Here is a 23561-nt window from a genome sequence, read left to right as displayed (position 1 = left end):
CAAGTCTAGGTGGCGCTTTGTTCCACTAGCCGAAAGTAGGATAGTGTTCCAAGCTTCTCGATCTTCTGTTTCGGGTTGTCTCCCTCCATTTGATCTTTCCATCGAGCTTTTGGTCGTCCCGGTTTGCGTGTACCACCGTATTTGCCTTCAAAGGACTGGAGCTTCTTCGTCCATTCTGACAACATGACCTAGTCGTCGAATTTTGATAATTTTGTCAAAAATTTTGTCAAAATTTTATTTATGAAGAAAATTTTTGTCAAAATTTTATTTCTAAAGAAAAATTTTGTCGAAATTTTAATTTTCAATTTCAAATTCAAAGGAAATTTTCACTACATTTTGGTTTTTCCCCATCAAGTATTCAAGTATTGATTTAAATGTCACACTTATAAAAGCTCCTAGTGCTATTTTTAATGGCAGTTTTCCAAAGCCCTTGGTGGTCATTTAGAATCGTGAAATGTCAATATTTCTTCATTATTCAGCTCACATATAGAATGGGGGATTTTCCAAACGATTACATGTGGCCCATGGTGAGTTTGTTTCCCACGAAAAAAGAGATAGTCTGGACTGTGGTTAAAGCTACATCATGTGCTACCCTCACACTAGCACACATCTACAGCCACTACTGTACAACCATCCAGGATTATGCTTGACCACATATTCACTCGCTTCAAATGTGCTGCTGATGTGGATGGTCTTCTTCAGCTACTCCATTTAGTCAGACACCTACTTATCATCCCATTCAGGAAAAACTATTTCCATTGAGAGTGTAACAACTGTTAAATGTTTCTTTGACCATCGCCAACAGCGGCGGTGGCTGCAGCAAACAAAGTGGGTAAAAATTGACTTTTTTTTAACTACACCGAAGAATAATTTCCATTAAGAATAGGGAATGCTACTCGCTCATTAATGGAGTGAAATCCCTTTAAAGTTTCTGTGATTAGGGACCAAACATTAGGGTCCGATATGCTACAACAAGGGGTCTACAATTGGGCCCAAAACATAATTTTTTCTCGAAAATTATCTTAAAAAACACTCAAAATTTAAGTTACTCAAAAAGATTTGTTACTAAGCACACCATGTTTGGACATATTAAAATGTCTATAGCAAACGATTTTTAATTAACATCAAACGAAATGTCATTAGAAGTACGTACACGGTACTAAAAAGTGCCTTAAAAAATGCTTAGTTTAAATGTTTTCCTACCAAAAATGTTTAATTGACTTTTTTCTCAGTGTACTGACTTTGAAATGCTATGGGGTTAAACTGCGCTCCAAGCTCAGCCCAACAGCACCAATAAAACCAGAAAAACCCCTAGAGTTTAATTGCATTTCAATTAGACGGAAAAAATACCGAATGACTGACTGGCAGACTGAATGGGTAAGTGGGGAGTGAGTAGGCCCCTAAGCAGTCCGCTGCTTCTTTATTGGGCCATGGTGGTATGGCCCAATGACCAGCAATTGTTGTTTTAAATGCTGGAGGTGTAAGCTTGCTTTAAAGTTGTTGGCTCTCAGAGCAGCTAAGGTAGAGGGAAGCACAATCAAATGTCCTTCATTTTTGCTTGCTTTTGCATTCCTACAATGCTGATTGGCTTCTATATGTGGCAGAGTTTTAGAAATGTTGCTGTTCGCCTATGACATTAGACTTTTAGGACCAATTTTAGCGTAAAGATGCCATGCATCAAACATATGACGTTCGAACTCCGCAATACAAAAAAATATATATTTTTATTTTAAAATAGCAATATGAAGCTCAAATGAAAGGTCTTTGAGAGTAAAGCACATATCTGATATCAATATTCGGGAAAAAAGTGTGTATGGAACCACCCAACCCCCATAACACCGCCCATATAGGACGTATTTGCTGACCATTCCAATATGGGGCTGTAATAAGAAGTATTTTAGAGTAGAACTCGAATCTGATATATATCTTCAGGGTCTAGTCACTGAACAGCCGCCCTATCCCCCAAAATACCCTTAAAACCGGTCATATTTGCCGACTATGGAAATATGGGGCTCAAATCAAAGGTATTTGGGAGCAGACCGCACACTCCCAAGGGTACATCCCACCCCCATAATAACGCCCAAATAGGATGTATTTGCTCATCATGACAATTATGGGTCTTAAAGGGAGTGGATCTCGATATTGATAATTTTTAGGGCCCATACTCTAAACCGGACATATTCGCGGATTTTTGCAATAAGGGGTTTAAATGGTATTTGAGGATAATAAATGGATTTGATATCCAATTTTGAGGCCAATGTCAATATGGGGTTTAAATAAATGATATTTGAGAGTAGAGCACGATGCTGATATATTTTCAGGGCCAGGAGTCTAAGGGACCACCTTAGGGGACCACCCCACTTCCCAAAACATCTCTATATCGGGCATATTTACCAACCATATCAATGTGGGGCTCTAATGAAAGGTATTGGGAGACTACCCCTTCCCTAAAACACCCCACAAACAGCAATTGTTTACTGTCCATCGCAATATGGGTCTCAAATAAAGGTATTTGGGAGTAGAATACAAATCTGATATCCAAATGTGGGACTATGTATTTGGATCACCGCCCCTTTCACAAAACACCCACCAAACGCCTCATCCCATAAATTCTCCTTAAACCAATGGCAATATGGGGTTTAAATAGAAGGTAAGAGTCTAGGGGACCACCCCACTCCCCAAAACATCCCATAAACAGCAATTATTTACTGTCCATCGCAATATGGGGCTCAAATAAAAGTATTTGGGAGTAGAATACAAATCTGATATCCAAATGTGGGACCATGTATTTGGGGCACCGCCCCTTTCACAAAAGACCCTCCAAAGAGTAAAAATGTTGGGGCCAAATGTTTGAAGACGCCTCATCCCGTAAACTCTTCTTAAACCAGTGGCAATATGGGGTTTAAATAAAAGGTATTTGAGAAAGAAGGTGCTTTTATTTATTACCCGATTTCGCTGAAATTAGAAACAGAGGGTAATCTTAGGCCTCCTGATATCTGACCTAAATATGATTCAAATCGGACTGTATTTAGGTATAGCTGCCATATAGACCGATCTCCAGATTAAGGGTCTGAAGCTCATAAAAGCTTTATTTTTTAACCGATTTCGCTGAAATTAGAAACAGTGGCTAGTCTTAGTTCTCCCAATATCCGTCCTAATTATAGTTTGGATCGGACTATATTTAGATACAGCTGCCATACAGACTTTATTTTTTATGCGATTTCGCTGAAATTTGAAACAGTTAGTAGTTTTAGGACATCCGCCATCCGACCCAAATATGGTAAAGATTGGACTGTATTTAGATATAGCTGTCATATAGACCGATGTGCCGATTAAGGGTCTGAAGCTCATAAAAGCTTTATTTATTACCTGTGCCACTGTATATTCAACCCAGCCAATATAAACACATTTCTCCTTTTTTTCCCCAAAACACTAGTTAAAGTGAATTCTATTTCCTTATTTTATTGATGGTGTTGGTAACACTGGCGTTCCTTCAATCACTCCTATGAGAAGTCAATGCTCACAATGATTCACTTGAGTGACAAATTATGTTATAAATTGCGGACATTTAAACACCCCAACAAACATGTTACCAATTTGAAATCTGGATTTCCTTTATGTCCTCTCGCTCCCACAGCTACCTCAACTACGCTCTCACACTTGAATCTACGTCTCCTGGGTCTTCGGTTCCATTTTTTTTTTTCTGGCGCATAGCATAGTCCATTCGATTGTTTGCCGTCCATTATCAAGAAGTGACAGTTTTAACATGATTTTTCAAAGATGATTGGATTTGTTTGTTAATGGCCATAAACATGGAAGCCGCATGATACATAGTCATGAGCTAGCAAGCAAGTAACCATCGAACCAACCAATGAACCATCGGAGACACTATCATATATCGGCATCACCAATGACGGCGATGGTGGCGCAGATAGTCATGATATGATGTTGGCTTCAGCTATGATGGGTTGTGACAGTTATGCAACATGTTTCGCACGCCGGTGTGTCCAAGCCATGGTGACCATGAGATCAACTTAGGGTGAGGATAAACTTGGACAAATTATATTAATCTGTCATCATTGGGTTTTTAAGAATTGGCGCCAGGTGTCTGGGTTCGTATCCTGGCAGGAATATGAACATATATTTGGACATGGTTATTCTCTCTCCAATGCAGGGGACATTTCTAAGGTTTGCAGCCATTGAAAACTTTAGCTTTAACACATAAAAGCGTGCTAAGTTCGGCCGGGCCGAATTTTTATACCCGTCACCACAGATCGCATTTGTCGAGTTCTTTTCAGATATCTCTTTTTAGAAACACAAAGGATAAAAGAAAAAAATTGCTATAATATTGGAGCTATGTCAAGTTATGGTGAATGTTGGAGACCATAGAAGAAGTCCTTGTGTAAAATTTCAGCCAATTCGAGTAAGATTGTGCCCTTTAGTAATATATAGAGATCGGTTTATATGGGAGCTATATCAGGCTATGAACCGATTTCAACCATACTCAGCACAGTTGTTGGAAGTCATAATAAAACACCTCAAGCAAAATTTCAGCCAAATAGGATAAGAACTGCGCCCTCTAGTGGCTCAAGAAGTCAAGACCCAAGATCGGCTTCTATATGGCAGCTTTAGCAGGTTATGGACCGATTTCAACCATACTCAGCACAGTTGTTGAAAGTCATAATAAAACACCTCATGCAAAATTTCAGCCAAATCGGATAAGAATTGTGACCTGTAGGGGCTCAAGAAGTCAAGACCCAAAATCGGTTTATATGGCAGCTATATCAGGTTATGAACCGATTTCAACCATACTCAGCACAGTTGTTGGAAGTCATAATAAAACACCTCAAGCAAAATTTCAGCCAAATCGGATTAGAATTGTGCCCTGTAGGGGCTCAAGAAGTCTAGACCCAAGATCGGTTTCTATATGGCAGCTTTAGCAGGTTATGGACCGATTTCAACCATACTCAGCACAGTTGTTGGAAGTCATAATAAAACACCTCATGCAAAATTTCAGCCAAATCGGATAAGAACTGCGCCCTCTAGTGGCTCAAGAAGTCAAGACCCAAAATCGGTTTATATAAGGCAGCTATATCAGGTTATGAAACGATTTGAAACATATTTGGCACAGTCATTGGAAGTCATAATAAAACACCTCATGTAAAATTTCAGCCAAATCGGATAAGAATTGTACCCTGTTGGGGCTCAAGAAGTCTAGACCCAAGATTGGTTTATATGGCAGCTATACCAAAACATGGACCGATATAGCCCATTTGCAATCCCAACCGACCTACAAAAATAAGAAGTATTTGTGCAAAATTTCAATCGGTTAGCTTTACTCTTTCGAAAGTTACCGTGCTTTCGACAGAAATACGGACGGACATGGCTAAATCGACTTAAAATGCCATGACGAACAAGAAAATATATATACTTTATGGGGTCTTAGTCGAATATTTCAAGGAGTTACAAACAGAATGACGAAATTAGTATACCCCCATCATATGGTAGAGGGTATAAAAATACGGTTTCTCATCATGCAGCTAAAGCTCAAATCGGACAGCAGTCATTGAGATAAGAGTTGTTTTCACACTGTTGCTTTAATGGCTAGCTTAGCTTAGGATTTAGTGAAAAACGAGAGTGAAATCAGGTTCACTTAGACGATTATTGGCAAATTTCGTACCACAGCAGCGACAGACCGACAGCCCTTGGTGGAAATCCAACCCACGATCCATACACTGGTAACACACGTTTGCTAAAAACTCACTTAGACGATTATTGGCCAATTTCGTACCACAGCAGCGACAGACCGACAGCCCTTGGTGGGAATCCAACCCACGATCCATGCACTGGTAACACAAGTTTGCTAACAACTCAGATACCCTAATGGAATATTCGTTGGTTATATTTTATCATCAGTGAAAATGGCCAAATTGACAAATTAGTGCCAAATGGAGATAAGACGAAATGAATGGTATTAAGTGCCGAAACGCCTTGTACAACCGATCGGATAAAGAAAATGCAGAAGTTTGCAACCACAACTTTAAGATAGTCAGCAACTTTATCTACCTCGGCACCGCGGTATCCGAAACGGATGACACCAGTTTGGGCTTAAGCGAAGAATAATTCTGGCAAACAGACGCTAACTTGGATTAAGCAAGCTGTTTAGAAACAAGGCCACCTCTCGACAGACGAAGATTACACTATACAAGGCACTGATACTACCCGTGTTGTTATATGTGGTTCCGAGGCATGGATACTTGTGAAAGCAGACGAGGCAGTGCTTGGAGTGTTTGAGAGAAAGATTCTTCGTAAAATATATGGACCAGTTTGCGTTAATAGACAATATAGGCGTCGATAGCATAATTACACGTATCAAAATACAACGGTTGCGTTGGATAGGTCATGTTGTCAGAATGGATGAAGAAGCTCCACACGCTCTACACGCAAAGCGGGACAACCAAAAGCCCGATAGAAAGATCAAGTGGTGGGAGAGACCTCGAAACTTGGTATCAGATATTTTAGAATGAACGTAGAAGATCGAGGTGCTTGGAACGCTATTCTACGTTCGGCCAATGGGACAAATGTGTTGTCATTGCCAATTAAAGTAAAGTAAAGTGAATATTAAACCATGTCATCTCCTAATGTTTTTTTATTGAATGTATATTGCTTTCGCGCTTATCTTGTACAGCTCTGCCTTTGAGGCGAAAAAATTGTTTTGTTTTTTTCTAACCCCCCAAAGGCCCAGTAGTAGTAGTAGTAGTCACCATAAATCAGTAATGCGTTCGCATGCATGCTAACCAACCAATGAAGCAACCGCTATTTGTCCGTCTGTCCGTTTGCACATTCATTCAATTCTTTCCAAGACTATGCCAATAAAACATGTTAAATTTCCGTTTATTGAATATCAATTATTTGCCTTTTATCGCAATTAAAAAAATCTACATTTCTCTTTAAGAAATTTAAACAACCACTATATCGGATTTAAATCACATTCATTGAAATCGCCATAAAATCTAAAGGAGAAGCCACATCAACTTTTCTGGCTGCGAGAAACTTATGGAACTCCCTATTCAAGTTTTTCAGGTAGGCTAGGATGGTAAGATTTATAAAAGCTCACTCTTGTTGCAGGGGTAAAAGGCTCACTCATACATGCCTCCCCCCCTCATCGCAGTCACTCCTTTGCCAGAAGTTGAAACTTGTCATTAGTTTATTATTCGATGCAACTCGACTTGATGTGGCAGACTTCCTTCAAGCGGTTTTGTTGAGGGAAAAAATGCTGATTGAAGCAATGTGCGTTTTTTTTTTGGTTTATGCATGTCACCTCTTTCCAATTCGTCCCTCCCTCAAATTCTTGCTTGCATACGCATTAGATGAGCAATAAAAGCGATGACAGGCAGCACTTTATTCCCTCTACGTTAAGGCAACGCATTAACGACATGTGTGTGACGTGCGTGACACAGTGGTACTGGAAGGGAGAATGAAAACCATTAAAATGTTTTCACATGATCTGTCTCATAGCATAATACCTGAAGAAGTAAGGACGGAATATTGGGCTACACATTAGATTTGCGATATACAAGTCATTGAAATCAAAATTTCGTTTAATTTGAAATGAGGAATTTTGACCAATATCCGTACACATTATGGGAGAAAATGAGAAAATCACAAAGTAAAGATGAATTGGTAAATGCGCTTGCAAAGACATACAACTCCGTCTTCTAAAAGGTATAAACTTTCTTCCTCTATCAGATTGGCCAAATCTCAGTCTCTTAAACAAATATTTGGGTTTCTTTTCCACAATAACCATATGTAAAAAAATAATGATCTGGTATTTAGAATATTATCGAAACTAAGTCCAAATAGAGAATCTACATATTCGGAATCATGCTGACTTCTATTTAAATCATACACATAACGGACTATGCTGTAAAAACCAAATTCAATTTGCGGAGGCTCCAAGTATCATAATTCGAAAAAGTTCACAACCATATATCAAGCCTGGAACTAGGAATGTTTTCGCCAGAAGAATTCGGATATTTATGGGTGTTAAAAAAGTGTGTGATCTATAAGCTCGAAGCTTTGCATAAGTCTGCCCGGCCGCAATGTTAGCATGATCGGACCAGCTCACAGAACTGTTAAAAATCAGGCCTAAATCTTACCGCACTAGATACAATATCAATTCTCTGACTCTTAACGTAAATATCCGGTTTTCGCACGTTGAAAATCTTCTTTTTGTGACCAAACATTTGAACTTACTTGCAGTCGCCCAGTCATAAACGCGAAGTAGGTCCGCGTTAAGTTTACTTATGCAGTCGTCTACATTGTCTGCACGTCATCAGCATATATCATATTCTTACCGTGTGCTAGTTGACGAGGCAAATCGTTCGCATATAATGAAAAAAGAAGTGGACCTATAATCGAGCCTTGGGGAACCCCCTTAGGTACGCACAAGTGGTTAGATAATATTGGGTTGCCCAAAAAGTAATTGCAGATTATTCATATAGTCGGCGTTGACAAATTTGTTCACAGCTTGTGACTCTGTAATTGCATTCTTTCTTCTGTCAGTTATCAGCTGTTACTTTTAGCTTGATTTAGAAAAAAAGTGTAAAAAAAGTATATTTCATTAAAGTTCATTATAAGTTTTATTAAAAATGCATTTACTTTCTTTTTAAAAATCCGCAATTACTTTTTGGGCAATATATTCCCTGCGCATACAAACTGCCGTCTATCGCTCGGATACGACATAATTAGACTGGTTGCCGTTGATATGAAGTTAAAAAAAAATCCGTAGTTTCATTCACAAATTCAGGTGATCAAACGTGTCAGAAGCTTTGGAGTGATCCAAAAGAACCAGAAAGCCAATTTTGTTCTCATCAATGTCATCTCTGATCGATATACCCAGTTCAACCAATGCAGTAATGCAACTAGGATCAGAACGGAAGCCGCACTGTCTTTCCGACAAGTCCGACATCTGTCCATGAAGGATTTTCTCGAAAACCTTAGGGGAGATATCATAGAATTGATATCGGCCGATAATCAACGTTGCATTTGAGAATGGGGATAATCTTTGCATGCTTTCAAATAATAGGATACACACTGGAGCTCAAAATTGTATTAAAGAGGTACATAAAATACGGTAGATGATATAAAAGTAACATTTCTACAAATCTCGGATCAACTCCGTCTAAACCAATTGAATTTGAAGTAACACGGACAAAACTCTCATAGGCTTCCTAAACTCTAAAAGGACTGCGGGCATCAAAAACGAAAGCCGGCCCATCATCATCACTGTAAAATTGCGAGTCCGTTTGTATATCGGGCATGCTTACGAAGGTCCTGTAGAGTTCATCTAGATCTCCATGGTATCGAGTGTTTGACTTGGGTTTACCCACTCCGATGTCATGTGTCACCTTCCACTTACTCTTAGAGCCCACTGCGCAATCAAATCTTGAAGAATAATACTCCATTTTAGTCGCATTAATAAAACTTTTAACTTTCCTACTGGCTTCACGGAATTCTTCCTTCAGCTCTGGAGACTTGAAACGCTTCCATCTACTGTAACCAATGCACAGTGATAATAACATCACTATTACCCAGTGTTACGGACTCCCGTACAACCTGAAGCCCATATATGTCAATCATATTATTCGGACGTTAGATACAACCAACTAAATCTTTCTCACGACTTGAAGATAGTTCAACACAGACGTATTCTATCTGGTCCCCGAATTCAGACTTTAAACGAATTCTAGCTTTCGGGTTTCTTCTGGCATAAATGGCAACACCACCTCCGCGACTTCACCTCTCAGATCTGAACACAGCATATCCATTTAAGTTGACGAGACTGTCAGTTATGGAAGTACTAAGCCATGTTTCCAAGAGGCATATAATATCAATGCCTGAGCCTTCAAAAATATATCTAAATTCATCAATCTTCCTTACCAGACTTTGAGAATTTATGTGTCATATATTTAAACCATTTCTTTGCCTAACCAATATTCGAACCAAATAGTACCAAGAACAAAACTACCTCGGAAACATCATTAAGTCGCCCAACATATATTATCCAGGTATAAATGAATCCCAATTTTGAGCGCTTTACCTTACTCTTCGCAAACAAAGTACCATTTTGTATGTTCTACATCTTCTTCCGGCCGCCCAAAATTTATAGTCAAGGTGTAGACGAATCCCAACTTTGAGAGCTTAAAATCACCCTTTAAAGAGAGTACCATTTTGTATGTTTTAGTACCGAATTAAAACGAATTAAAAACCAATCTTCCCACCGCCTAATATATACTTTCAAGGTTCCAATTACGCCACAATTAGTACGATTTCTTCCACATGTCGCTAAATTCGAGCTGTCCTGGTTCGCTGTAGGCGAAGATAAGCTATTTTGTACTTTTTAGTGGCAAAATAAACGATTTGTGAATGGATCATTTAGTCATCCATTATATATATATCCCTCCTGTACCTACATGCCACATTTCAGACCTCTAGTTCTATGTGTAAAAAAAGTACCAAATAACACCAAAATGTTCGTGTTGTTAATAGATTATTTAATCACACATCATATTTTTACGAGTTGTACCTGCATTCCAAATTTTAGATCTCAAGCTCCATCTGTAAAAAAAGTACCAATTTTGGTACCAAAATTTATGAACTTTTAATAGATCATTTAGTCGCCAGTCATATATTCCATGCCAAATTTCTGACCTCTAGCTCTATCTATGAAGAAAGTACCAAATAGTACCAATTTTGGAACCAAAATGTTCGAATTTTATATAGAATATTTAGCCACCCATCATATTTTTCCTAGTTTTATCTTTATGCCAAATTCAAACACAGAAAGTACCAATATTGGAACAAAAATGTACGAATTTTAAAAAGATCATTATCACCACCATCTTTCCCAGTTGTACCTACATGCCAAATTCTAGACCTCTAGCTCCATCTGTAAAGAAAGTACCAAATGTTACCAATTTTGGTACCAAAATATACGAATTTTAAGTAGAGCATTTAGTCACCCATCATATATTTCCTAGTTGTATCTACATACCAAATTTTAGACCTCTAGTTCCATCTGTGAAGAGAGTACCAAATGGTACCAATTGCGGTACTAAAGTTACGTTTTCTCCCGTTACCAGTAGCATTTTTTAATTTTTTTCTTTTAAAGACATCTGGTGCAAAAAGGCACCCTCCTCTTTTTGCACCAGATGTCTTTAAAAGAAAAAAATTAAAAAATGGTACTGGTAACGGGAGAAAACGTAACTTTAGTACCGCAATTGTCGTTTAAATCAAATTTCAAATTTATGCCCCTATACAAATTTCGCTCATTTCGCACCTATTTGGTACTTTTTTCAGTACCTAAATGTGCAAATGTGCAAATACCCTTATAGGCACCCAATTTATGTTACCATACTGTATCTAAGTTCAGAGCTCTAGTTCAATATACAAAGAAAGTACCAAATAGTATCAATTACGGTACTAAACGTACTATTTCTCGCACTTCTGGTACGATTTTCCAACATTTTTAATTTGAGTCCAAGAAAATAATTTTAGCCCTTTCCGTTCGTGCTGGGCAAATATGTACTGTTTTTTAGTACCTTACTTTTACTTTAATTGGGTATGGCAGAACATTTGTTCCACTAGCCGAACGTAGAATAGCGTTCTAGGCGCCTTGATCTTCTGCGCTCATTCTAAAATCTCAGACACCAAGTTTCGAGTTGTCTCCCACCACTTGATCTTTCCAACGGGCTTTTAGTCTTCTCGGTTTGCGTTTACCACTTGCCTTCAAAGGCTTCTTTGTTGGAGCTTCTTCATCCATTCTGATAACATAACCTAGCCATAATCCAGCCTTATACTGTGCCTATGATTCAATACCAAGATTCGTGCAAAGTTTCATGTTTCTAGTTTTCTAGGTCAGTCAGCAATTAGTCAGTCACGCAACTCTTATAGCTATATGCGAGCTTTATCTAAATCTGAATCGATTCCGATGAATATCCGTAAATATTGTTGTTAGGTTAGGTTGACGAGAGGGTACGGATATTAATTCTTCCCATGACACTGTGGACATACACCTAAGTCAGTAATGGGCTTGTTGTGCGCTCTAAATAATTATAAGTAACCTCGAAATAGACAATTTTAAAGGCTGGAATTCCGTGCTGCTTACAGAATCCGTAATTGTTTTCCAAACCACGCCCCTAAGTTGGTTTATGCCTGATATTGTATCTCCACCTAAGTGCCGATGTTTCTTGGCAGCGAAAGCCGGGCAATGGCATAGGAAATGCTTCAACGTTTAAATATTGTGCTAGTCGTAGAAGGAAGCGATGGGCAAAATTTGCGAAGAGAGATTTGAGCTTGCAAGGGCTCTAGTAATGAAAATCGGACGATACATATGTATGTATGGGAGCTATATCTAATCCGTTTATAAATGTCTAAATAATTGCAGTATTAGTCAAAATTGGTCGAAAATATATATTTGGGCTTTGTCTCTTTGCGCTCTTATATTTTGATTTTCAAGATCATTTCGTGAGTTTTCGAACATCTTCTAGCTCGAGATCATATTCAATGCTTTCTTTTCAAAGAATAGCATAGCAAAGAACCTATAAAAGTAAGGCAAGTGTGTGCTATTTTCAAAACAATTTGTCTGGTATGGTGGATCGGGATTTCTGATACGCCATGTATCTTCATCAACACCTTTGTCTAATTAAATAATGTGCTCTACATACCCAATGGCTATTGAGTACAGTGTTCAGCTCGCTTTTGTTTTACGAGATGATATTTAATGCTTTCTATTCATAAAATAGCACAGCAAAGAAATTATAAATGTAGAGCAAATGTGTGTTATTATTGAAAAACACTTTGACTAGCTTGGAGGATCATGATTTCTTATACGCCATGTATCTTCATCAACACATTTTGTCGTAGAAGGAAGCGATGGGCAAAATTTGCGAAGAGAGATTTGAGCTTGCAAGGGCTCTAGTAATGAAAATCGGACGATACATATGTATGTATGGGAGCTATATCTAATCCGTTTATAAATGTCTAAATAATTGCAGTATTAGTCAAAATTGGTCGAAAATATATATTTGGGCTTTGTCTCTTTGCGCTCTTATATTTTGATTTTCAAGATCATTTCGTGAGTTTTCGAACATCTTCTAGCTCGAGATCATATTCAATGCTTTCTTTTCAAAGAATAGCATAGCAAAGAACCTATAAAAGTAAGGCAAGTGTGTGCTATTTTCAAAACAATTTGTCTGGTATGGTGGATCGGGATTTCTGATACGCCATGTATCTTCATCAACACCTTTGTCTAATTAAATAATGTGCTCTACATACCCAATGGCTATTGAGTACAGTGTTCAGCTCGCTTTTGTTTTACGAGATGATATTTAATGCTTTCTATTCATAAAATAGCACAGCAAAGAAATTATAAATGTAGAGCAAATGTGTGTTATTATTGAAAAACACTTTGACTAGCTTGGATGATCATGATTTCTTATACGCCATGTATCTTCATCAACACATTTGTCAAATGGATTAAGATGCCCTACATATCCAACGACTGTCGAGTACAGTGTAGAGCATGCCTTTGTTTTGAAACAGGGCTCAATAAGTCATCTAACTCCCCTTAGCTTAGTTAGAGAGAAGAACCCCTTACTTTACACTGTCCGTACAATCTAATCATCAAAGCTAAGAACAACAAATACATCAACATGTCAAACTGTTCTTATTGTGCATTTCAACATTCTTTGAATGTCACTGCAAATGATTTTTGTGCTTTGGCCACAATGACCTACAGTCCGTTTGCGCTCTTTGGGATTAATCTAAATCTAAACTGATTTCGACCAAAATCGGTACACATAGTAAAAGCTGTAGAAGAAGATATTGTGAAAATTTTTAAGAAAGTCCGTTAAGAAATAAACTGACAAAGGTTCTACAAGTGAAAATCGGGTGACATGGTAGCTAGATCTAAATTTGAACCGATTTCTATAAAATTTAACTGCAATGTCGAGAGCTATAAGAGAATCCTTTGTGTCCAATTTAGTGGGTATCGTTTGACAAATTAACAAATTAACGCAATCCAAATCGGAGGAAAGGAGACCATCACAAAATTTTTCAGCTGTGGTTATCCTCTCCTAATGCTGGCGACATTTGTGAGGTACTATGCCATGTAAGAATTTCTGTTCAAAAGAGGTGTCGCACTGCGGCACGCCGTTCGGACTCGGCTATAAAGAGGAGGCCCTTATCATTGAGCTTAAAACTTTAACCGGACTGCACTCATTGATATATAAGAAGTTTGCCTCTGTTCCTTAATGGATTGTTCATGGAAAAATTTGCATTTGCTATTTATATTTAAATCTAAACCGAGTTTTGGAATTTCAACAGTCTTCGTCTTTAAGACAAAAAACATGCCTTTGCCAAAATTGAAGACATTGGATGAAAATTGCGACCTGTACATTGAACTAGAGGTATGTACGTGAGTGGTCGTGCCACGCCACGTGCCAAATCCAATGACGTGATCGTGCGTGACCGCAATTAATTTAAAATTCTTCACGCGTGAGTGAGTGAAATCGTGCTTACGACTCAAGCGACACTCACGACTCACGAGACGCTTACGACTCCCGAGACTCTCACGACTCAGAAGACGCTCACGACTCACGAGACGCTTACGACTTCCGAGACACTCACGAGAAAATCACGACTTAAGTTTAAAACAAGTAAAAGCGTGCTAAGTTCGGCCGGGCCGAATCTTGGGAACCCACCACCATGGATTCCGCTAAAATATGGGAGCTATATCTGGTTATAGACCGTACTTGGCACAGTTGTTGAATGTCATATACAAAATTTCAGCAAAATCCGATAAAACTCGCTGCTTGTAAGAGAACAAGAAGTGAACTCGGGATATCGGTCTATATGCGCGCTTTATCACGTTCTTGACCGATTTGGACCATGCACAGTTGTTGAAAGTCATAACGAACACCTCTTGCAAAATTTCAGCCAAATCGGATAATAATTGCGTCATCTAGTGGCTCAAGAAGTCAAGACGCCAGATCGGTTTATATAGCAGTTATATCAGGTTATGGACCGATTTGAACTATTCTTAACACAGTTGTTGGAAGTCATAACAAAACACGTCGTGCATAATTTCAGCTAAATCGGATAGGAATTGCGCCCTCTAGACGCTGAAGAAGTCAAGACCCCAGATCGTTTAATATGTCAGCTATATCAGGTTATAGACCGTACTTGGCACAGTTGTTGAATGTCATATACGTGAACTCGGGATATCGGTTTTTATGCGAGCTTTATCACGTTCTTGACCGTTTTGGCGAATATGGTCCACACACAGTTGTGGGAAGCCATAACAAAACCACTCCATGCAAAATTTCAGTGAAATCGGAGAAAAATTACGGTTTAGACCGTACTCGGCACAGTTGTTTGAAGTAATAACAGAACACTACAACGCGATGGGGGAATGGTTTGAGGATAAGAGCAGCTCATACCATCGCGGTATAATCGAGGCGACGATAGGAAACCTGGAAGGAAGGGAAGAGGTTTCCGATCGGATACCTGAGATGAACCTTGAGGTCGAGTGCGAGGCACTGCTGCCATCGGCACAGTCTTGGATTGACGTTACCCTAGCATTGCCACCTGGAAAAACATGTTACACGGATGGATCAAAGCTTGGTGAAAGATTATGCCTGGGGGTGTACATTGAGAACCCGGGGACTGAGATCTGTTTTAGACTGCCTGACCATAAAATGGTGATGAAGGCGGAGATCCGGGTGATCACGGAATTCGTGAAGTGATTTGGTGCTAACGCGAGAACATCGAGTATGAACATCTATACGGACAGCACAATGGTCATAAGGGCAATAACAACCAGGACGGTAAGGTCACGAACAGTCTTGCATTGTAAGAAGGACATTAACGCCGCATCGTTTGGGTGCCGGGCCATAACGAAGTAAGGGGGAATGAAAGGGCAGGCGATTTGGCGGTGAAAGCCAGAGGACTGCCGTCAATTAACTTGGTTAACCCGAGGCCTTTTGGGTCGACGCAGTCGGATTTAAGGGCGTGGGCGAAAATCCTATGGGGGGATCCAGATCCTGAGAAGACGAGGCTATTACTGAAAGGAAGCAAGAAGGAGGTCAGTATAGCCATTGGTATCAAAACGGGATACACAGGACTCCAGTGCGGCAAGTGATAGCATGTGTAGGACATGCGGGTAAGATGATGAGACGTTGGAGCGTTTCCTTTGTCATTGCTCGGATTTCGCATCTAAGAGATACCAGCATTTAGGTGGGGTACTGTACCAGACATGAACCAACAAAAGGGAGTGGCATGAAAAACAATTAAGGATTTCGTAAGTAGCAATCGTAAATCGTGACTGTTTCGTGAGTGTCCTGTAAGTCATGATGTTCTCGTGAGTTCCTCATGATTGTCTCGTGAGTGTTTCGTGAGAGTCTCGAGAGCCGTGAGTTAGGAAAATGTTTGCGCATCGCGTGAACGTGAGTCGACATTAAAAATTTCATGCGTGAGTACTTTTTTCCCTTAAGCGTGCGTGATCGTGTCTGGAAAATCACTCACGCTCACATATCTACTTTGAACACAAATTCACATGGACAGCCAGACGGACGGGCATAGCTAAATCCAATCAGGAAGTTATTATTTATCGATCCGTACACTTATCAATGCGTCTATCTCTATTCCTTCTGGACGTTACAAACAAATGCGCTAAGTTATAATACCCTGTACCACAGTAGTGGTATGTGTTTGAATGGAAAAAAACGCATTTTTATTCATTCAACCACATTTTTCACCACTCAATTCCACTGTGTTAGAGGGGTTCATTGTGCGTACTACGCAAATGCGTATCCTGCACCTTTGTTGCTATGAACTCAAGCGTATGTTTTTTGTTTTTTCTTTCGTCTTCTTCTTTTCCAACCATTGAGTGCTTTTCCAAGAGGAGTTTTTATTATGCCCTAAGTTTGTTGTGTGGCAGGAAGCCTTTTTCTTGTGGTCGTTGCTTTGATTGTTGTAGTTGTGCTGATGGTGGTGGTGTTGCAAAAGGCATTTTTGTGCCATTTTCCCTCCGGTGGCAGTTATTGTAGTAAATCGTGATTAAAAGTCCCGGAGTGTGCGATTCTGCCAATCTGCTAGTAGCTCCCCTATTCGACGGCCTGCCGTCCTACTAGCCTTGTCAGCCTGCCTGCCTTCCTGCCTCCTGGCAAAAGGAATCATCTCAAAGACAGTTAATTTTACGATATGGTTATGTTGGCAATTAATTGGATTAAAATTGTGTTAACTTGACTTTTTAAGTACTCCAGAGGTAACTTGGCAATCGATGGTTGTTGATGATGGTCTGAATACGCTAGCAAGCTTAGACCGCACAGAAAAAAATATTTTATAAAATTTCAAAAATTTTAATTCCATAGAAAATTTTGGCTAAATTCTAATTCTATAAAAATTATGTTAACATTTTTTCTTCAAAATTTTTGGCCAATATTTTAATTTTACAAAAACTTATTTTAAGGTTTTTTTTTTATACCCACCACCGAAGGATACAATACATCGAAATATCCATTTCCGACCCCTTGATCAGCCTAAAAATCTAAGACGATCTAGATATGTCCGTCCGTCTGTCTGTTGAAATCACGCTACAGTATTTAAAAATAGAGATATTGAGCTGAAACTTTGCACAGATTCTTTCTTTGTCCATAAGCAGGTTAAATTCGAAGATGGGCTATATCGGACTATATCTTGGTATAGCCCTCAAATAGACCGACTTTGAGTTGTGTTAGGCCATTTGACATCCTTCATCAATTTGGCCCAGATCGGTCCAGATTTGAATATAGCTGTCATATAGACCGATCCGCTGATTTGGGGACTTAGGCCCAAAAAATCCACATTTATCATCCGATTTTGCTGAAATTTGGGACAGTGGGTTGTGTTAGGCCACTCGACATCCTTCTTTAATTTGGCCCAGATCGGTTCAGATTTGGATATAGCTGCCATATAGACCGATTTCTCGTTTTAAGGTTTTGGGCCCATAAAAGGCATAATTATTGTCCGATTTCTCCGAAAATTGGGACAGCGAATTAAGTTAGTCCACTCGTCATCTTCCTGGAATATGGCACAGATCGGTTCCGATTTGGATATAGCTGCCATATAGACCGACCTCTCGATTTAAGGTTTTGGGCCCATAAAAGGCGCATTTATTGTCCGATTTCGCCCAAATTTGGGACAGTGAGTTGTATTAGGCCCTCCAACATTCTTTTTCAATTTGACTCAGATCGGTTCAGATTTGGGTATAGCTGCCATATAAACCGATCTTTCGATATAAGGTTTTGCGCCCATAAAAGGCGCATTTATTGTCCGATTTCGCCGAAATTTTAAAATTTTCTTTAATGTGACTCAGATCGGTCCATATTTGGATATAGCTGCCATATAGACCAACCTCTCGATTTAAGGCTTTGGACACATAAAAGGCGCATTTATTGTCCAATTTCGCCGAAATTTGGGACAGTGAGTTAAGTTATTCCACTCGACATCTTCCTGGAATATGGCACAGATCGGTCCAGATTTGGATATAACTGCCATATAGACCGATCGCTCGATTTAAGGTTATGAGCCCGTAAAAGTCGCATTTATTGTCCGAAGTCGCCGAAATTTGGGACAGTAAGTTGTGTTAGACTTTTCGACATTTTGCTGCAACTGGGTCTAAATCGGTCCAGATTTGGATATAACTACCATGTAGACCGAAATCACGATTTAAAGTATTGGCCCCATAAAAGGCACATTTATAATCCGATTTCACTCAAATTTTAGACAGTGACTTATGTTCGGCTTTTCGACATCCGTGTCGTATATTGTTCAGATCGGTCTATATTTGGATTTGGCTACCTCAAATTTGACACAGTGACTTATGTCCATATCGTATATGGTTTAGATCGGCAAAAAGGCCAATATTTTGTTCTACAAAACTTCTTGAGCCTCTAGAGGGCGCAATTTTTGTCCGATTTGACTGAAATTTAGCACGTGGTGTTTTGATATCACTTTCAACAACTGTGTTAAGTATGATTTAAATCGGTTCAAAATCTGGTATAGCTGTCGTATAAACCGATCTTGGGTCTTGACTTCTTGAGCCTCTAGAGGATTTGGCAGAAATTTTGTACAACAGCTTTTCTCATGACATTTAATATACGTGTCTAATAATGTCTGAATCGATCAATAGGTTGATACAGCTCCCAGAGCTGTAGAGGGCGCAATTCTCATTCGATTTGGTTGAAAATTTGCATGAGGTGTTTTGTTACAACTTTCAATAACTGTGCTGAGTATGGGGAAAATCGGTCCATTGTCTGATATAGCTGCCATATAAACCGATCTGGGATCTTGACTTCTTGAGCCTCTAGAGGATTTGGCAGAAATTTTGTACAACAGCTTTTCTCATGACATTTAATATACGTGTCTAATAATGTCTGAATCGATCAATAGGTTGATACAGCTCCTATATAAACCTATCTCCCGATTTTGCATCTTGAGCCCCTACAGGGCGCAATTCTTATTCGAATGAACTGAAATATTACACAATGACTTCTACAATGTTCAGCATTCATTTATGGTCCGAATGGGACTATAATTTGATATAGCTGGAATAGCATAACAGTTTTTATTCATTATTCTTTGTTTGCTTAAAAAGTGATGCCGCGCATAGAAATCGACAAATGCCAACCATGGTGCTTCCACCTACCCACTAATTAGCGAGCAGTGCAATGTATCAAGGGGCGGGCTGCAATGATCGCGATTTCGGCCTTTGCCAGGGGCCTCGTCAGACTGCTATGCCACCAAAAGATTACATGCTTCCACCTACCCACTAATTAATGAGCAGTGCAATGGTAGAAGCATGCCCTCTGAATGAAATGCTGGGTCTTGTTATTCAACATTTTCTTATAGCATAGTAAGAGAAAGTTAAGTTCTTACAGCCAACATCTCTTCAAATAGACATCTAACATCAACAACACACACAAAGCTAAAGACTTGTTGATGTTAGATGTCTCTTTCATTCAGAGGGCATGCTTCTACCATTGCACTGCTCACTAAGTAGGGGGTAGGTGGAAGCATGTAATCTTTTGGTGGCATAACAGTCTGACGAGGCCCCTGGCAAAGGCCGAAATCGCGATCATTGCAGCCCGCCTCTTGATACATTTAACACACCACAAATGTTGAGACTCTTTAAAGTGTTTTTGTTGTTTTGTTTTGAAATAGAAGCTAGAAATAAAAACCCATAAGTCTAAACCGGTTAAACCAACAAAAAAAAATTATTTCTATAGAAAATTTTCCTAACAGTTTTTTGCTGTAGAAAATTTTTTAAAAATTGTTTTACAGCAAAAACATGTCAAAAATTTTAATATATCTAAAAATTTTTTTTTTAAATTACAATTTTGTAGAATTTCTTTTTTTCCGTATTTTGTACACTATTTTTTTTTATTGTATCTACAAGCTGCCAAAATTTTGTTCTATTGAAAATTTTTCCAAAAATTTTAGAGAAAACTATGTTAAAAATATTTTGTATAAAAAAATTCTTTAAATATTAGTTAAAAAAAAGTTTTGTATATTTTTTAAAGAAATTTTTTACACATTTTTTTAAGAAAATTTAGTTTTTATGTTTTATGTCTTACAAATATATAAAAAAAAACAAAATTTTAAAAATTTTTTTTCCAAAATTTTATTTCTATGGAAAATTTTCTCAAAATTCTTTGAAAATTATTCTCACAAGTTCTTTAAAAAAATGTTTTCAAAATTTTATTTTTTATAAAAATTGTTTTTTTTTTTAATATATTTAACTGAAATGTCTTTTTTTAAGGATTTTTTTTTAACTTTGGCAGTGTAGCCTTCTTGAGTTGCTCTCTCTCTATGGTAATTCCTAGGCAGTTGGTTCTATTCTATTTGTATTGTTGTTAGGGGGTTTAATCCTATTCTAACAGCAGCAGTAGACTAAACAATGCCAACAACAGTGTTAACTTTTCACTCTAATTTTTTTTCTGCCTTAGCATTGTTTATGTCTAAAGTCACTGAACTCTTGATAGGCTGGCAGGAGTCTTTTTTATGTTTTTCTTCTTACTCGTCTTGGGCTATGTGGCTATGTGGGACTGAATGCAAAATGGATTGGGCACAGATTCCTTGGGGTATTGTGAGACATCTAGAAAGGCTTTTAGTGATATTGGTTTAATTAAATGAATGTTGGAGTTAACCAGCCATGATGACAGCAGCCATGTTGATGCGGTCGTCCAAGGTGATTGATGGCAAATGGGAAATGCGTAACTGGAGTATTTGTGAGTATTCTATGGCAATTTAGCCAAACCATTAAATAAGCCAATTCAATGCTAGATATTTTAAGATGAATTTTCTAAGAGCATAGCCGAAGAAAAGGAAAATTTAAATTGTTTTTATTGTTTCCTTTTATATTCCAGACCGTGTGTATAACACATTGTCGGAGCCTTACCTTTATATTATCAACTCCCATTACCCTTTTTAGTTTCCGTTTATTAAGAAAAACCGTGCAAAGAAATTGACAAATGCGAACACGCTTTTACTTATTCTCTTATTGAGATTTAGTTAAAGGAAGTGCCAAAAAAAAATTCACCACATCAAATGGCATATGCCAAAAAAGTTTTGACAGTTTTCTTCATAAATTTAAGTTGTTTTTTATGTAATTTTATCTCCAAACCTACGTTAGGCACTTTGTGATTTATGTCGTTAGTGTCATTTTAATTAAAATATTGACAAAATATATCAGAATCAGCTTTTCTAAATATTAACTCAAACTCCCTCTCCCAGAGAAGGCAAAATGTTCTTTTGAATCCACAAATTATTGATGCGATTAGCCTTACCTGCCAAAATGGCTTCTACGAATTTTCTCTTCGTCCATGGTTGGCGTATCCTTGGGCAGCACTAATCTAATCTGAATACCAGCTTTCATACTCATTTGTTAAAGTCTTCATTATGCTAATCTTAGAAAAGCTGCTCAAGCATTGCCTCTGCCCCAGCAACAAATATTGGGAGCAAATAGCCAACCAGAACACTGCTTGATAGAGAGCAATGCCAAAGTTCGAACAACTATCCTGCTCACATATCCTGTTACACCATTCTATGCTCACTACCTTCAGATGGCTTTGTGCTTGTATTGGGTTATTGGAAAACTTTTCTACGTATCGTCCTTGCTTGTTGTATTGAAACCATAATCTCATATTAGGGCAAAGGAATTGATGGCAAAATACCATCGTCTGGACGGGGACTGAGGCTGCTGTTGTTGCTGCTTTGGCTGCTCTGCAACGAATAATCCTTGAGCAGCATAAACAGACAGCATCTTGGATAGTAATGACCATGAAATAATCAACAGATTTTCTTTTCTTATGAATATTGAAATTTTCGTCTATGGCATTTAACAAAGTCTGACATTGTCATGGATGAATTTATTGGAGAGTTGTTGCAAGGCATGCCAAATTGTATGGCCAATAGATAGATGCAAGCTACTAGACTACATTTAAATTCCTCTTGCCATTGACTTCAGATTTATGTTTTTTCAAGATTTCAACTTAATCCCTATCAGATTGAGATATCTGTAAAACAATGCCATTTGGTGTGCTTAAAAGAGAGCCCAAAATTTATTTAAAATGTCCCAAAAATCTGCACGAAATACTCAAATTTATTTTAAACATCCCAGCAATACTTGTTTTAAGCTTTACTTTCAATGCTACATTAAACATAGCAGCACTTCTTCTTGCAAAAGTCCCATGTAAAATCATGATATTTATTGATGTATTGGAAGTAAGAGTAGGAAAAAGTTTTGCTAGGATTCTTTAGCTGGTAGCTTTGGACAAAAATCAGTCTAGGTGGCTTGCTATGTGTAAAAATGCAAAGTTTGCCCATAAACATTCCAATAAGGAACAGGGGCAAACTTCTCACTTATCAATGAGTGTAGTCCGGTTCAACTTTAAGCTTAATTATAAGGGGCCTCATTTTTATAGTCGAGTCCGAACGGCGTGTCCCAGTGCGACACCTCTTTGAAGAGAAGTTTTACATGGCATAGTAACTCACAAATGTTGCCAGCATTAGGAGGGGAAAACCACCGATAAAAATTTATTTTCTAATGGTCTCGCCAGGATTCGAACCCAGGCGTTCAGCGACATGGGCGGACGTGCTAACCTCTGCGCTACGGTGGCCTCCATATGTATATGGCCTAATAATGAAAATGCAAATTTTTATCATCAAAAATGGTTTTGTTGTTTTTTCACTTTTATATGCACCCGAACCAATCATGGAAGAACTTTCTCCACTCCGATTGATACACCTGCAAAGCATTGTTATTGAACGCTTCAATAGCATCTTCTGGGAAGGAAAATCGTAGACAACGCAGTTTGTTATGAATGTGTGAGAACAAGAAGAAGTCATTCGGTGCCAAGTCAGGTCTATAGGCGGATGACCCCTCAATTCGACGTTCTAGCCAATCACTACTACGGGAGCAAGGCCGTCTTTTTCAAGATTGGGAAGACTACGATATG

The sequence above is a fragment of the Stomoxys calcitrans genome, chromosome 4, assembly GCF_963082655.1.
Source record: "Stomoxys calcitrans chromosome 4, idStoCalc2.1, whole genome shotgun sequence".
Lineage (NCBI taxonomy): Eukaryota > Metazoa > Arthropoda > Insecta > Diptera > Muscidae > Stomoxys > Stomoxys calcitrans.
This window is presented reverse-complemented; position numbering follows the sequence as displayed.